The following is a 17950-nucleotide window of genomic DNA, read 5'->3' as shown; positions in this document are numbered from 1 at the left end:
TATTTTTTTTTTTAATTATTAATTTTAGAGAAAAAAAGGGAAGGAGAAAGAGAGAGACAGAAACATCAATCTGTTCCTGCATGTACCCTGATCAGGGATTGAACTGGAAACCTTTGCCTATCCTGGCAACCTTTCCATCTTGGGACAGTGCTTTAATCAACCAAGATATCTGGCGAGGGCTTCTATTATTTTTGCCTGTATAAAACTTGAGGCGGATTTCTGTTTCAAATTAGAAATTTGATTTCTGTTAACAAATCTTCTCCCTCCAAAACAATTCTAAAAGCTGGAAAAAACTGTCAAAAACAACAGTTTTAGTATTCTGAAATTAGACCAAATGCATACTCCAAACTGAGAAGTGTTTTATTCGTCAAAACTGCTCAAGTTTGGCTCAACACAGTACAATTTGTGGTGGTATTTTCCAATGTGGTTCCTCTTTCACCAGCGCTGCTAGTGCAGTAGTTCAACTAGGACAGGAAAGCCAGGGAAACAGCAAGCTTCACGGCAGCTGCTAGAGATAGCTAAGAAAATCTGGAGCCCGGCCAGTTTAAGTGACGATCTTAGCAGCAAGCAAAAGGAAGGAGCCAGCAGCGGCATTAGCCTCACCTTACAGTCTGCTGGGGAAAGCAATGATCTAGTCTGCCAGGAATTTAACATGGAGGTCTGAGAGAATAGACATCCACAGGGGACCTGATCAACTCTCCCTGTGTCTTAGGCAGACCAGAACCTATGTGCACGTGTAGCAGAGATCAGAAGAGATCCATATCTCTGGCTTACTGAGTCTGTGTATGCACAGAGGATACAAGAGCAAACAGTGAAAAAATAAAATAAATGCCACGGCACACTTGTAAAAGTCTTGAGGTTTGAACATACTCTCCAGCAACAAAGCAAGTCAAAAGTTAACTTGACATATTTTTGCATAACTAACCTTTGATCAATCTTTGGCTGAACACTAAGCTATACTGACATGGGAGTGACCCCTTCAAAGTAAGTCCTAAGTATTCAATATAAAATTAAAAAAAAAAAACAAGAAAAAAGATCTGAGCAGAGACCAACACCAGTGGCTACATATTGCAGAGGAGGCAAATTTCACAGATTTAACTTATAAAGCCTGGACAAAACACATGAACCAGCTATTTGAGAGCCTTGTAAAGCTAATTGCAGAAGGACAACTAGGGAAGAAGACCAGAATTTGAAGTTTCATTTAAATGGTGGTGAGTTTACCAGCCTCCCCCCACCCCTCAGTTTGCTCCAGCCTGAACTAAATGTCGGTTGAAATTGGACGGGAGCACTGTGGTGCAGACAGAGACTCAGGCTTTTAGTTCTGGCTTGAGGAATAAGAAAAGAAGAAGAAAGAGGAGGAGGAGAAAATGAAGAGGAGGAGGAGGAGGAGGAGAAGGAAGAGGAGAAGGAAGGAAGGAAAGAAGGAAGGAAGGAAGGAAGGAAGGAAGGAAGGAAGGAAGGAAGAAAGGAAGGAAGGAAGGAAGGAAGGAAGGAAGGAAGGAAGGAAGGAAGGAAGGAAGGAAGGAAGGAAGGAAAAAAGAAAAAAAAAAAAGAAAAAAAGAAAAGAAAAGAAGGAGGAAGAAGAAAGCTTGCTTTATTACCAGGAAGAAAGAATCAGGGTAAACTTAGCATCAGAAAAGTGAAGTTACCTCTCTTAAGGTTTTCCTGTGACCAAATCTGATTTTACTCTACCTGATATCTACCTGCCTTGCCAGATTATAATCTCCATCATGGATGACTTGAAAGTAGGACATCCTTGGCCCTTCTGAAGAGAGGAAATTAGTGCCAGGTAGACAGTCTGTGTACAGCATTTTCAAGTGCCTTCACCTGAGTGAGAAACCTGCCTCCATCAGGACCTCAGATGTCTGACAAGCAGACCTGTGAGACACCAAGATAAGTAAGTAATGGTTGAAAGAACTATTGTCAATGGACTTTTACATTGAAATTTTGGATTATGTCTCAAATTTTAATCAGGAAAACAAAATCCCGGAGAAATAAATTCTGCAGGCTCCAAAGGGACACTAAAAGGAGGCTCAGTGCCTAGGAGTTCACACAAAGGAAAAAAACCTGATAAGAGCAGCTAATTAAGGACTTTAAAAAGTGACAATGACTCCCATTAATCTTGCTGCTTAATTGGGGCTTTTTAGATAGTTCCAGTTAATAGGCCTTCCATATCCTCTTGGAAAACAATTTTACTGAATTAATAAATCAACTATAGTACTTATAATATCTGTTTAACTTGAAATCATATTAACAGTAAATTTTTAGAGAATAGTTATTAAGCCTGACCAGGTGGTAGCACAGTAGATAGTGTCGAACTGGGATGTAGAGGGCCAAGGTTCGAAACCCTGAGGTCACGGGCTAGAGCGTGGGGTCGCTGGCTTGAGTGTGGGATTATAGATATGACCCCATGGTCACTGGCTTGAACCCAAAGTTTGCTGGCTTGAGCAAGGGGTCACTCGCTCTGCTGGAACCCCCTGTCAAGGCACATATGAGAAAGCAATCAATGAACAACTAAGGTGCCACAACGAAGAATTGATGCTTCTCATCTCTCCCTTCCTGCCTGTCTGTCCCTCTCTCTGTCTCTCTCTCTTTCCTTGTCTATCTCTCAAACAAAGTTCTTAAATAAAGAATATCTCTTTAACAACAAAAAGAAGAAATATAGAAATGTTTGGGGGTTTTTTTTTCTAGAGAGAGAGAGATGGGCAGGAAGGGAGAGAGATCAGAAGTATCAGCTCATAGTTGCATCCCTTTAGTTGTTCATTGATTTTTTATGTGCCTTGATGGGGGAGGGAGCTCCAGCTGAGCCAGTGACGCCTTGCTCAAGCCAGCAATCTTTGGGTTCCGGCTGGCCATTCCACTCTAAAGCTGGATAAGCCTGCACTCAAGCCAGCGACCTCAGATTTCAAACCTGGGTCCTAAGCATCCCAGGTTGATGTTCTATCCACTGCGCCACCGCCAGTCAGGCCTCCATTATTTTATTTTTATTTTTACATTCTCTAGTGTCCTGTGCACAGACAAGCCCATAAAGCAATCTCAAGGTGGCACGGTAGTGCCCAAAGAAGACCTCATAGGAGCCACAGCCCTGAGGGAGGGATCCTCTCCAGTAGGTGGAGCTGTGGTCCCAGTAGGTGAGACCTACCTTTCTCCCAAGAGGAAAGAACTTGTTAAAGCCACCCCATAAAATTGTTTATGAACTCCAGGGGTCAGTAAAATTTTCCTATAAATGACCAGGCAGTAAATATTGTAGACTGTGCTCCATACAGTCTCTGTCACAACTACCCAACTCTGCTGTTATAGTGGGAAAGCAACCAATACAAGAACGAATGACTGTGGCTGGTTCCAATAAAATTTTATTTACAAAAACAGGCAGGAGGTTGGTTTCACTCATGGCTGTAGTTTGCTGGCCTCTGCCATAGAGGGATGAAAACTTATGTGCACATCAAAACCTGAACACGAATGTTTATAGCAGCTTTATTCATAACTGCCTCAAACTGGAAACAAACTAAATGTCCTTTGAAGAGTGAATATATAAACAAATTATAAGACATTCACACAACAGAATATATAAACAATGCTGAGTATTGTTACTTGTCAATAAAAAAGAATGAACCATTGATACATGCATCAACATAGATAAATCTCAAAGTATTATGCTAAATGAAAGAAGGCAGACTCAGAGCAAATTTCCCTGATGATTCCATTTATATGACATTCTGGTTAAAAAAGAAAAAGATAAGGACAGAGAATAAATAGACCAGGGAGTACTGACAATGTAGAATTTAAAAATGATAAGGTAGGATGTTCTTCTTACTACTGTAATAAAGTACCACAAAGTTTGTGGCTCAAAAAGTACAAAGTTTAATTTCGTTACCTTTTTCACCCAACCCCACAACCCAACCTCCCCCTGAGGGGGGAACAGAACAGCTGTCAGTCTGTTCTCTATCTATGAATCAGTTTCTATTTTGTTTGTTTATTTTTTTCATTAGATTCCACATGAGTGAAATCATATGATACTTGTTTTTCTCTGATTGGCTTATTTCACTTAACATAATATTGTCCAGGTCCATCCATGCTGTCACAGAGGGTAAGATGTTCTTCTTTTTTATGGCTGAGTAGTATCCTGTAGTGTAAAAGTGAGTCAGGATAGAAAGAAGCTAGGGAAATTCCTTGACAAGTCAAATAAGGGAAACTGAGACAAAACAATTTTATTTTTTTTTTATTTTTATTTTTTTATTTTTTATTTTTATTGATTTTTTAATTGATTTTTAGAGAGAGGGGAGAGAGAGAGAAGGGGGAGGAGCAGGAAGCATCAATTCCCATATGTGCCTTGACCAGGCAAGCCCAGGGTTTCGAACCGGCAACCTCAGTGTTCCAGGTCGACGCTTTATCCCACTGCGCCACCACAGGTCAGGACAAAACAATTTTAAAAAGCCAAACAATTTGAGTAATTTATAGTCACCTAATGAATCACAAGGTTTTATTATCTCTAAGCAAAGACACTTAGAAGCAAATGGCTTACATATTCCAGATATTCCCAGGGCAGACTGGCTTTGTTCCCAGTCCTTCTTTAATAATATTCTTTAAAAAACTAAAGCTAACCAGAAAATAATCCTGACTTTTTTAACGTATGTACATTTTAATACATATTGAAAGATAAACTTGAAGAGTTAATGACTATTCTGTTAAGACCCTTCCCTGAGACTTCTGCTAAGATTTCCAGTAGCTAATAAAAGATGAAAAACCTTGCCCAGCACCTGTGGAGCAATAATAGATAATGTCCTCCCAGGGCACTGAGGTGGCCAGTTTGATACTGGGCTCGCAGGTATATTTTATAATATATATATATATATATATATATATATATATATATATATAAGCTTCAAGCCCTGGCTGAATAATTCAGTTGGTTAGAGCATCACCCCAAAATGAAGAGTTTGCCAGTTTGATCCCCGGTCAGGGCACATACAGGAACAGATCTATGTTCCTTTGTCTCTCTCTCTCTCCCTTCCTCTCTCTAAAATCAATAAAACAAACAAACAAACAAAAAGCCCCCAGAGAAAGAACCCAGTGGCACGCTCACTCTAGAGCACGCCCATAATTTTCTTACTTTAAGAGTCCCCAGGAGCCTTGCAAGCAGAGGAGCAGCAGGCAGTAGCAGCTCATCTCAGGCTTACCCTCTGAACCTGTTTCCAAGGCCCCCTTTTGCTCTAATATTCCAGAGAGCCAAAGCATCCCCACCTAGGCTCTCTCTCCTGTTATTTCTCCTATCCTAAGCCCTTCCTTTATTGCACTGCCCCCAACTTTAATAAACATACTCTAAAATCACCTGAATTTATGTGGCGAAATCTTTCTTACATGAAGTTAAGAACCCGCACATTACCAGTGGGTCTGAGGTAGACAGACCTGTTCCAGCCCTGTTCCTTATACGGTAACAAATATACTACAGCTTTTTTATCCACTCACCTACTGATGGACCAAAAACAAAACAAAAAACCTCATACAGCCTGACCAGGCGGTGGCGCAATGGATAGAGCGTCGGACTGGGATGCGGAAGACCCAGGTTCGAGACCCCAAGGTCGCCAGCTTGAGCGCGGGCTCATCTGGTGTGAGCAAGAGCTCACCAGCTTGGACCCAAGGTCGCTGTCTCCAGCAAGGGGTTACTCGGTCTGCTGAAGGCCCACAGTCAAGGCACATATGAGAAAGCAATCAATGAACAACTAAGGTGTCGCAACGAGAAACTGATGATTGATGCTTCTCATCTCCCTCTGTTCCTGTCTGTCTATCCCTCTCTCTGACTCTCTGTCCCTGTAAAAAACAAAACAAAACAAAACAAAAAACAAACCTCATACACACAAACAATAAGATGGTGATTACCAGAGGGGAAGGGGACTGGGGTGAGTTAGAAGAGGATATAAGAGGGGATAAATAAATAAATAAATAAATAGAAAGAAAGAAATACAACTTTTCAGACACACACACACACTTGCACGCACGTGTGCAAAGTTACTATCTTACAGTTTTAGAGGTCACAAGTTCTATTTGGTCTCACCGGGCTAAAATGAAGGCATTTGCAGGGCTACATTCCTTTTAGAGACTCTTGGGAAGTATTCATTTCCTTGCCATTTCTACCTTTTAGAAGTCCTCTGCATTCCTTGGCTTATCGCCCCATCTTCCATCTTCAAAGGCAGCAGCATAGAATCTTCCAATCTATTTCCATATGTCTCTCTTTTTGTTCCTCTCTCTCTGTTTTTCCTCCCTCCTCTTTCTCTACCTAACTCTGACTTTGACGCTTCTCCTTTTCTCTTTTAAGAACCCTTTTAAATACATTGGTCCACTCAGATAAGCCAGGATACCATCCCTATTTTAATATAATTAACTTGCCTGACTAGGCGGTGGCGCAGTGGATAGAGCGTCAGACTGGGATGCGGAGGACCCAGGTTCGAGACCCCGAGGTTGCCAGTTTGAGCGCGGGCTCATCTGGCTTGAGCGGAAAGCTCGCCAGCTTGGACCCAAGGTCGCTGGCTCAAGCAGGGGGTTGTTTGGTCTGCTGAAGGCCCATGGTCAAGGCACATATGAGAAAGCAGTCAATGAACAACTAAGGTGTCGCAATGCGCAACGAAAAACTAATGATTGATGCTTCTCATCTCTCCGTTCCTGTCTGTCTGTCTCTGTCATTCCCCCACTCTGACTCTCTCTCTCTCTCTCTCTGTAAAAAAATAAAAAAATAAAAAATAAAATAAATATAATTAACTTAATCATATCTGCAAAGTCCTTTATGCAATGTAAGTTTAATATTCCTAGGTTTCAGGGATGAAGATGTACATATCTCTGGGGGGGGGTCATTATTCTGAGTACCATAGATAGATTAATGTGTATCAATATGGAAATCTCTCTAAACCATATTTATTTTAAGTTCTATTTTTTTCTTTTCCTAACCCTAACCCTAAAAGTTCTATTTTTAATTGGAAAAACAATTTTCAGAAAACGAAAAAAATTCCTAAAAGTATAGAGATGTGTTATAAACTTGTACACCTGAAATTTATATAAAATTATTAACCAATGTTACTCCAATAAAGAATATTCATATAAAAGGGAAAAACTGTATATTTTCTATGTACAATTTATTTGTAATTGCATAGAAAGTGGTCTGGAAAGGTATCCAGTAAACTGGCACACAGCAGTGACCCCCGGCATGAACTCTAGGATCGAAGTGAGTGGTCAAGTGTAAGACAATCAGTCCTGATTGTCAGAAAGCTACAGGAGAGAGTTCTTCAAGCAAAAAGAATGAATAAGCCATTTTTATTATTTGAAAGAGTGGACCCTAGCCAGACTAACTGGGTTTGAATCTCAGTGTCACCACTTGCTAGCCTGTGATTTGAGGTGATGTGGGATAGTAGAAAATAGATTCTGGTCTGTGCCCCTGGTTCCTGGTACAGAGCTCTGCAAACTCTTGTAATTTCCTAAGTGATAAGAGCACTAGAAGCATCTTTTGTTCTGATAATTTTGGTCTTTGCCCCCTGACACAGGGCTCCTGAAACCCTTGTAATTTCCTGGATGAGAGGAGTATCTTCTGTTTTAATGAGGTAACTCTTGGTGGGCTCCTGGTTGGCTCCTAGATGGGGGTTGGTTACCAAAAGCCATAATTAGAAGCTTGGATTTTTCAGCCCTGCCCCTCATTCTCCAGAGAGGAAAGAGTGGCTGGAAATGGAGTTAATGATTGGTCACGGCCATGTGAGGAGGCTTCCGTGAAATCCTAATAGCATGGGGTTTGGAGAGCTTCCAGGCTGCTGAACACATGGATGTACTGGGAGAGAGGAGGGTCCCCCAGTTACACACACAGTTGCAAAAACATCCCCAATGGGCCCAAGACTTCACCAAGACACCCTTGAGGGCTAAGCCTGTCACAGTAACAAGTGAACCTCAGAGCCAGGCCATGCTCCAGCCTAGGTTTCAAGGACCTGTCCTGTTTCAGCTTTGCTGTCCCCATAATCCAGCCTGCACCAATATTGGGAGGCCAGCACCTCCAGCTGGCCTGGGTCTTGCACCCCAGAAGGAGCAGGCGGCTGAAAACTAGCCTCCTCTCAGGAGGAACCTTCAGAGACAAGTTTGGGGCATCTTCCCAAATGTGTACCCGACTCAGCCTTCATCAGATTTGTGAAACTAAATGTACTTGTAGTTTGTCTCTGGCTCTCATGCTACTTGCCCAAGGGAGGCTTTTCGAGTGTTAGAAAAGGAGTGTGGACCGGGCGGTGGCGCAGTGAATAGAGCGTCAGACTGGGATGTGGTAGACCCAGGTTCGAGAACCGAGCTCACCAGCTTGAGTGCGGGCTCATCTGGTTTGAGCAAGGCTCACCTCGGGCAGGGGGTTACTCGGTCTGCTGAAGGCCTACGGTCAGGGCACATGTGGGAGAGCGGTCAATGGACAACTAAGGTGTCGCAACGAAAAACTGATGATTGATGATTCTCATCTCTCTCCGTTCCTGTCTGTCTGTCCCTATCTGTCTCTCTCTGTCATTGTAAAAAATAAAAAGTAAATACATTAAAAAAAAAAGATTCCAGGAAGGGGGAGGAACTAAAAAAAAAAAAGAAAGAAAAGAAAAGGAGTGTGGCGGAGTGGTCCTCCATGCTTGCTCTCCAGTGGTTTTCCCTGTGAGTATGAAAAGGTAATGTTAGATCTGGGCCCCTTAACCAGGGGTGAAGACCAACGTAACCACTGGTAGAATCCAAAGTCCACCTGCTGCTCTGAAAAGTGGCAGCTGGGGCAGGAGAGTGAGAACTGCCAGGCTCTGCCTTTTCCTGGATGCCATGTTGACCCAGTCCCTTCTTCTTTGCCTCTTTGATCTCTTCAAGATGAAATTGAAATGGGGAAAACAGATGAGTTCTGGAGCATTCCCCAATCTCAAACTTGTTGGGCAGCTTCCCCAAGCTTCCAGCAGCTGCCAGAGAAGAGCACAACAAAGGAGCAGTGATTAATCCTTTTTAAAGGAAGTGCAACTCCACTCACCTGAAAGTGTGGTCCTTTCAGCAGACCTCTCAGGAGGCCAGCTGGTGTTCTGCAGGGGCTGCCAGATAGATCTTCAGGAGAAGCTTCAGAGCTGATGAAAACCAGTCTTGTCCCTCACTCAGAGGCGGATTTAACAGCGGGCACACTGGGCACGCGCCCTGGGCCCCAACTTCTGAAGGGCTCAGCAAAACCCCAACTTGACACTTTTTTTCCTAATGATACCAAGTTTGGTTTCATATGTGCAATTTTAACATTAATAGTACATAATATTTTTTATTTATTTAAAAATATGGTTAACATGTTTTTTTTTTCCCTGTCTCTTTTTTTAAAGGGGCTCAATATTGTCTTCTGTGCCTGGGGCCTCAACTGACCTTAATCCGCCTCTGCCCTCACTTGTCCCAACTTGTGAATGACTCACCTCACTCACCCTGCTGTTTCCCTGGCTGAGCAAGGCTGAGTCCAGGTCCACCTGCAGCAGGTAGATGTGGTGCCATCAAAGACAATCAGAGGGTGCATTGGACACCAACACGACTGCCCCTCTTGTCACTTACTAGTTTCTCTGATTCTGGGGTTGGAGCACAGGAATTTTATGCTGTGCCTTGGTTAGAGGAGCCATGTTGGGCTCTAACTCTAAGAAAGCAAGAGGGAATGAAATGCGCCTTCAGCCCCTAAGAAGGTCATAGACTACTGAAAGAGACAGCCAAGCTGACAGGACAGTGCTGTGATGGGAGCACAGCTGCAGGCTGTCCCCAGCCCTGGGATGTACCAGGGCTCCTAGAAGAGAGGGAACAGAGAACTGGTCTACAAGACAAGCCTTCCCCTCCACTCACCCCATGGAGGGCCTGCGAGGAGCAGCCTCACCTTACCATTAGGCAAGCTTAGTTAAGCTGTGTCTGGGTGTGGATCGGTGTTGCCACCATCAAAACCCACCAGCTGGCAATATCTGATGATGGCTGGTACAAGTCTGAAGGCCACATCTGGGCATGGGAACTCAAAGCTCAGGGTTTGTGGCTAGGAGGTCCCATTAACTGGCTTATCAGCTGCTTCCGCCTGCTCTTCCTACTGCTTTCCCTGTCCTGGGAGTGGGTGACTCTCTTTTCTTGGGTGCCTCCATCCTGGGCAGAGAAGGGACTGTGACCAGGTTCTCCAGGTGGTTCTGGTACTCAACTCAGGGCAACAAGTGTGAACCTCGCCCTCACAAACCCTCTGTTCTGTGAAGAGAACAGAGCTCGACCCAAGGGATTAAGGCACATACCAGGGCTTCGGTTTGAATCCTGTCTCTGCCACTTGATTACTGTGTGAACTCCTTGCTCTGCTGACCTCTCTGAGTCTATTTCCCCATGTGTAAGACAACATAAAACACCTACTTATTAGGGCTGCCTTGAGGACGAAATGAGACCATGTGTATGAACCACTTCCCATAACACCTGGAACTCCCAGTATGCTGTCAGTGAGACATCTGACCCAAGTCTTTCTTCCCATTCCCAATGACATGGGGTCATTTACAACTTACATTTATAATTCAATTTACAAGTATTAAGTTCTCATCCATTAAGATGAATTATTGGATAGAGGCAGAGATGGAAAGATGTAGCAAATATAGCAAACTGTTATAAAGCTAAAGTGAGCTATCAATAAAGTAAATATAGCAAAATCTTAATTTTATAATCTAGGTGATAGGTACATGGGTCTTCATTGCACAATTTGAACTGTTCTGATGTTTGAAAATTTTCATAATAAAATGTTAAGAAAAAATGTGTAACAAAAACAATTCATGAAATATATGAAACAAAAACAGCAAATTGATGATAATTGTTAGAGCTGGGTAACAGTTCCTAGGAACTCTTAAATGATTTTTTATTTTGTGTATGTTTGAAAATTTCCAAATTACAAGGATTTAAATTTTTTTTACTTAGATGCACATTGGGGACACTATGCTAAGTGAAATAAACCAGTCACAAAAAGACAAATATTGTATGATTCCACTTGGCATGAGGTATTTAGAGTTGTCAAATTCATAGAGACAGAAAGTATAATGGTGGTTTCCAGGAGATGGGAGGGGAGGAAAATGGGGAGTTTAGTGCTTAATGGGGACAGAGTTTCAGATTTGCAAGATGAAAAGGTTCTGGAAATGGGTTGCACAACAATGTGAAAATACTTAACAGTACTGAACTGTACACTCAAAAATAATTCAGATGGCACATTTTATGTTCTGTGTATTTTATGACAATTTTTTAATTAAAAAATTTTAAATTTACTAGGCAAATATATCATGAGAGCACTTGATATAGACCACAGTGCTTAGGTACAGTATACAAACTTCAGTAAAAATTGACTCTAGATTTTAGTCATGATGAAATACTGGAAATACCATGCAATTCTGAGTAAAATTAAATGAGTTTCCATTCCAGTTCTTCCTCATCTTAGGTGTGAGAATAGAAAGAAATTGTTTCATTTTAACTTATTTTATCTTAAAGCTGAGTATGAAAATTCAAATAGGTCAATGCAAAGGTATTTTTAGGCAAGGAGTGTAGAGAATTTACCTCAATGTTCTTGGCTTGAGAAAAACATACCATAAAATTCTTTAACTTTAGAACAGAAATCTCAAAATAGGAGGAAAACAGTATCAAACAATGACTCTTGCAACATATGCATAAAATGAAATCTAAATGGATAATGATTGAGCACTTAAGATAAATATTCTCTACTAAAAGGAAAAAACAAAACAAAAATAGCCCAGAACTTGAATGATTCTAGTAAAAAATTAAAATATAGGTGCAGAATGTCATATAACACAAAAGTATAGCTTAATGGGTTATTATAAGGCAACCCTCCGTGTAACCATTACAGAATTCAAAGAAAAACTTCCACTCAGCTCGGAAGCCCCATTCAGTTTAAACCCATCAACCATTACCTTGACTTTGCAGCAATTATTTTGCATTTCTTTATCATTACGTCACCCAAGTGTATATCCCGAATATTGCAGTTTAATCTTGCCTGGTTAAAAAAATTGTTAGGTTTTAAGTCTCTTTATTCTCAAGTTTCTCACTCAAGTCTGGAGTTGCCACCGCCTTGATTTGAGTGATCGCATACATGTGGTACAGCATATTGAAAGCCTACACTGCTTATCCTGTATGTTTCTCCTGTATTTCTCACACGATTACCACACTCACAATCCCTCTGACGCCAGATGTGTGTGTGGGGGGTTCCCACACCAAGGAATTCTCTACAACACCAGCTGGGTGTTTTACAATTCAGCTCAATTCTGACACTACCTACCTAGAGGTAGCATCAGATTCCTCAGGTTAAGGACTTAGTCCTGCAAGACTGCTCTCCCCCACTTTAGATGCCAATTGCAAGTCCAGGTTGTCACCTGTGTTTCTGATGTTGGGTTATGAATCAGAGTTTCCTACAACGCCCTCCTTAGGTTCAATTAATCTGCTAGAGCAGCTCACAGGAAACCAGTTTACTTACTGTTTACCAGTTGATTAAAAAGAATATGATAAAAGATACAAATGAACAGCCAGAGGTTAGAGACGCATAAGGCAAAGCACGTGAGAAAGGGCGCTTCCCTGCCCCCTCCAAGCACTCCTCGCCTCCCATCGCCTCCGCCTGTTCACCAACCCGGAAGCTCTCTGAACCCCAGGTTTTGGGATTTCATGGAGGCTTCCTCACACAGGCATGACTATCATTAATGAACTCCATTTCTTTTTCTCTTTTCAGGAGAATAGGGGATGAAGCTAAGAATTCCAAGCTCTTCATCATGGCTGGCTCTTTCTGCTTAAAGTACTTACTCAGGAAAACACCCAGAGCCACTTTATTAGAAGAAAATACATTGCTGTCAGCCAGAAAAATTCCAAATAAGTGAGGTTTTTTTTTCATGCTCTCTGACCCCTGGGAGTGAGTTTGTTTTTTTTTTCAAAAAATGAAATTAGTTCCAGTTTCAGTTTTATTAAGTTAAAGTCATGTTTGTTTGATAACTAATTTATGAAAACAAGAACATACGTTTGCCTTTTTTAAATGTTGCCTTACACATTTTTAAATTAAAAATTTTCGTACAATCATACTCTGAATGGTCAGGAGGAACGAGGACATACATGAACGTTCATGCTACTCAAAGGGTTAAGAACTCTGTGTCAGGAACTGGAGTCAAGAACCAAATACCAGAACAAAAGATGCACCTAGTCTCTTATCACTTAGGAAATCACAATGATTTTAACAGCTTTGTGCCAAGAAAAAAAATATATATATATATATACCATTTCACAAGCAGTTTGAACATATTTCTCTGTACTCTGTTTCCTGCAAATTGGCAACTGGATGCAGAGGCCAGATCTGGTTCAAGTTTGATCTCTATAACAAAACTGCAGATGTTTGGCATGTCTTCTCATTAGGGGGCACATGATGTCATTCTGTCTATGATGTTAGCAGATGCTAGATACATTCATTGGTGGTTACAGAATGATGGTATTCAAATTTTAACAATTATTTTTTGGGTATAAAATATTACCCTGTTAAATTTAATTGTCTGAATAAAAAAAAAATTTTTACTGATTGATTTGAGAGAGAGAGGAAGGGCGACAGAGAAAGAACACCAATTTGTTGTTTCACTTATTTATGAATTCATGGGTTGATTCTTGTATGTGCCCTGACTGGGAATCGAACCCACAACCTTGGTGTATCAGAATGATGCTCCAACCAAATGAGCTACCTAGCTAGGGTGCAGTAATTTTATAGAGATGTTTTCACTCATCTATAATTTGGCTACCAATGTTACAGTTGTTAAAAGAAAGGCAGGATAAATGTTTTATTCTTTTCCCTTTCTATACCAGTTTTCAAGAAAAAAACTTGGTTTCTCATCATTCTCCAAATGTCAACAGATCATTCTGAATTCATTAATTTAAACATATTAGGTGGTTTTCAATCAAATTGCAATTATCTTCTTGGAGCTCAGATTGTCTCATCTGTGGCCAGTGGGAAACTGCTGAAGCTGACTCCCAGGTCCTGTAACCATGACCCTTCTGGGACTTTACTGCTTTCTTAGCATCTGTTATTATGACAAGATTTCTTTTTTTTTCTTTTGTATTTTTCTGAAGCTGGAAACAGGGAGAGACAGTCAGACAGACTCTCGCATGTGCCCGACTGGGATCCACCCGGCACGCCCACCAGGGGGCGATGCTCTGTCCCTCCAGGGCGTCACTCTGCCGCGACCAGAGCCACTCTAGCGCCTAGGGCAGAGGCCAAGGAGCCATCCCCAGCGCCCGGGCCATCTTTGTTCCAATGGAACCTCGGCTACGGGAGGGGAAGAGAGAGACAGAGAGGAAGAAGAGGGGAAGGGGTGGAGAAGCAGATGGGTGCTTCTCCTGTGTGCCCTGGCCGGGAATCGAATCTGGGACTTCTGCACGCCAGGCCGACGCTCTACCACTGAACCAACCAGTCAGGACTATGACAAGATTTCAAGGTTATCTTTACATTTCCAATCCCAAACCTGGAATCAGCCATTCCCCCCCCCCACAAAAAAAATGCTGTTTTTTCTTCCCACAATCTGGGTACCAAATTGTGTTGCTCATTGCTACTGAGTTGGTCATTCCTTCTAGGCCTCTTCGGCAGACAGAGCTAGAAAGTGTACACACACACACATTTTTTAATAAAAAAGTGAACTACCTTATGAGATTGTACTACTTCCAATGCAAATTCAGGAATATAGGCTGTTTTTAATTTAAGCCATTTTAGGTTATATCTGTATTTCCTTTATTACACACACACACAAATGCAGGTTCTCAAAGATAGCAGAGGATGATAGAATTAGAATATCTCATAATTACTTATTTACTTTATACCTCTGTATTAAGGGTACTCAGGACCATCTCACATTTGATGACTCACTAGAAAGAGTGACTGAGCATATATTTGTGTTTACAGTGAAGGTTTATTACAGCAAATGGATATGCAGTGAAATCAGCAATGGAAAAGACGCAGGCAGAGGCTGAGAGATGCCATGCACAGGCTTCCTCCCTCAACGAGTCAAGCAGAACTGGCAGTTTCCTAGCAACAAAAATGCAGCAAAACATGTATGATGTTTCAGCCCAGGGAAGCTGTTAGAAACCCAGTGCCCAAAGTTTTTGTTGGGGGCTGGTACTAGACACTTTGTGTGTAGCCTGTACCTAAATTCCAGACTCTAAGAATGAAAGCAGGTGACCAGCTGCATAAAGTCCAGGCACAATGAACCATCCTTATCAGTTAAAGACTAATGGGAACACTCCCCAAATGTAAGTTCCCAGCCAAGGACCAACCCTGCAAGCAAGACTTTCAAAGGATAGCAGTCTCAAGCTGGCTTTTTTTAAACTCCTTCTGGATAGTTGATTGTTTGGGCCTTGGCCAAGGCAACTTTACAGCACAATTGTCAGTAAGACCTCCTGCATCTGGTGAGACCAACCTGCAGCATTGACCTTAGTTATAACTTACAGGGGTCCTAGATCTCACCTGTTAAAACAAATGCCATTCACCACAAAAATCTATTTTAGAAAGCCAGGTAGCCTCCTCCTTAAACTTCTATATTGACCCCTTTTTACCTGCTCATGGCATCTATTCAGGTACAATATATTCTGGTCAGTAGGTAGAAGCTGACTGGAAAAACCCTTTAGGCTGAGGCAGTGTTGAGATAGTCAGGACACACACAGGAAGTGAAATCCTAGGCACATGTGGCACCCCTGGAAACAGAGGGTGTCTAATAATTGTTAGGGTACCCAGAGCAGGACAGACATTAGTAAGGCAGTACGAGTTAAGGCCCGGAGTGTTGCCGTGCAGTATGGAGCCCCCTGCCTAGTCCATCCAAATACACTGCTCACAAAAATTAGGAAATATTTCAAAATGAATATGAAGAGATTTTCAAAAAGCAGCATTTCATATTTTTATTAAAGAACATCAGAAAAGCAAACGACAAGTCAAAGAAAGTTGTTCGATTATGCAAATGAGATGAAAAACCTGCTTTTATTTCATCGGTGAACATGCACTATACAAAAGGCTGAAAGTACTGGAGTATCTGCTCGTTCCCTGTCCCCTAATTTTTGTGAGCAGTGTAATTGTTCAGCCCCTGGTTTCAGAGGGACTGCCTGAAAGCAGACAGTTTCCTTCAGTTATGTTTCAATCATTCCCCTCTTGAATGTGGACAACATCTGTAGGTACTGTGCATGGAAAGTACAGGGGCTGGGGCTTCTCCTGCTGCTTCACTGTCAAGCTCTGTCAGGAGTGATCTGCAGTCGTTTGAACGGTGTTCACAGCAGCTTGGTAATGAAACAGCACTGGGCACGCTTTTCTTCAAAAAGAGTGAAAAGCAGTTCAGAAAAACAAAGATCATTAATGCCCTCTCTATTCCCTGGCACCTCTCCAGACTTTTCTTTTCTCCATGATTACAACATCAGTATGTCTCACTCACATTTCCCAATCATTTTATTGTCCTCCAGGCCTTTTGTCTGGAAGGGTTGTAGGCGAAAAGGAAAAAAATATTTTCCCAGAAAAACATTTTTATACAGGTTTAACCAGAAAGACCCATCATGGTCAGAAAGAATCCTAAACTTTAGCAACTGGTCAGGAAGAATCCTAAACTTTCCATTTTCTTTTTTTTTCAAAATGGGTTTATATAACCTCCCACGCCTTTGGTCCCAATCATTTCCCCAGTGAACGGCCTAGAAAAAAATCAATCCCTTGCTGGGGGCAGCTGCATTTAATAATCAAATGCCTTGTAAATGTGTATGTAGCAAGGGTTGAGAGAAGCAGAGTCAGACTATCAGTTCAATTGTACAAACTGCAAGTCATCTGGAAAGTTGAACACAGCAAGTCAACAGCTGACAGCTGTGAGCCATCTCCAAGAAGAGGTGGAGAATCTGATCTGTGGGGAGCAGGGGAAGGGGTCACACTTCCTGTGTTGTCCTTCTCCAGCTTGCAGCATTTAACAGTAACCCCAAGTTAGCCATATAATTAGTCTCCGTATCGGAAATATGGAGCTCATCAGCAGCTCAATTAAACAAGTGAGCGGTGTAATTGTTCAGCCCTTGAACAATTTGTATCATAATCAGATATCATAGTCACTCATCATCTGTGATATTTTCACAGTTCATGGCCCTGTGAAAGCTGTCTTAAGTAGCTAACTGTTCCTGATTTTGAGTCCTGTTCTTTGAGATACATGTGCTTTCGGTTGGGCACAGCTCACAGTGAGGCTGAAACAGATGCAGATGACAGTTTCAGGTTTCAATTTAGAGTCAGGCCAGGAATATTAGGATCCTGAATCCAGAATTTTTTTTAAAGCCAGTAATATTGTAATAATTATGTATGGTGCCAGGTGGTACTTGAAATATCAGGGGAGACCAGTTTGTAAAGTGTGTGGTTGTCTAACCACTATGCCAGGGGTCCCCAAACTTTTTATACAGGGGGCCAGTTCACTGTCCCTCAGACAGTTGGAGGGCCAGACTATAAAAAAAAACTATGAACAAATCCCTATGCACACTGCACATATCTTATTTTAAAGTAAAAAAACAAAATGGGAACAAATACAATATTGAAAATAAAAAACAAGTAAATTTAAATCAACAAACTGACCAGTATTTCAATGGGAACTATGGGCCTGCTTTTGGCTACTGAGATGGTCAATGTCCAATTCCATATTTGTCACTGCTAGCCATAAGAAGTGATATGATGTGCTTCTGGAGCCGTGATGCGTGCGTTCTGTGTCACCGGAAGTAGTACTATACATGAGCGGTGCTGTGCTTTGCGGCGCAGCCACATACAGTACGCCAGGAACACAGGATGCAGATGCATTCTGTGCTCCTCTCACTGACCACCAATGAAAGAGGTGCCCCTTCTGGAAGTGCGGTGGGGCCGGATAAATGGCCTCAGGGGGCCGCATGCAGCCGGCGGACCATAGTTTGGGAACCCCTGCACTATGCT

The 17950-nt window shown here is 41.9% G+C and overlaps 1 pseudogene; it reads left to right on the top strand.

Annotated features, from left to right (window-relative positions):
• The window catches only part of LOC136317746 (glutathione S-transferase P-like), a 39715-nt pseudogene that overhangs the window by 7152 nt on the left and 14613 nt on the right, over positions 1-17950 (top strand).

The sequence above is a fragment of the Saccopteryx bilineata genome, chromosome X (assembly GCF_036850765.1).
Source record: "Saccopteryx bilineata isolate mSacBil1 chromosome X, mSacBil1_pri_phased_curated, whole genome shotgun sequence".
NCBI classification, from domain to species: Eukaryota; Metazoa; Chordata; class Mammalia; order Chiroptera; family Emballonuridae; genus Saccopteryx; species Saccopteryx bilineata.
Note: the sequence above shows the minus strand (reverse complement) of the source record. Positions and strands in the feature narration are given on the sequence as shown.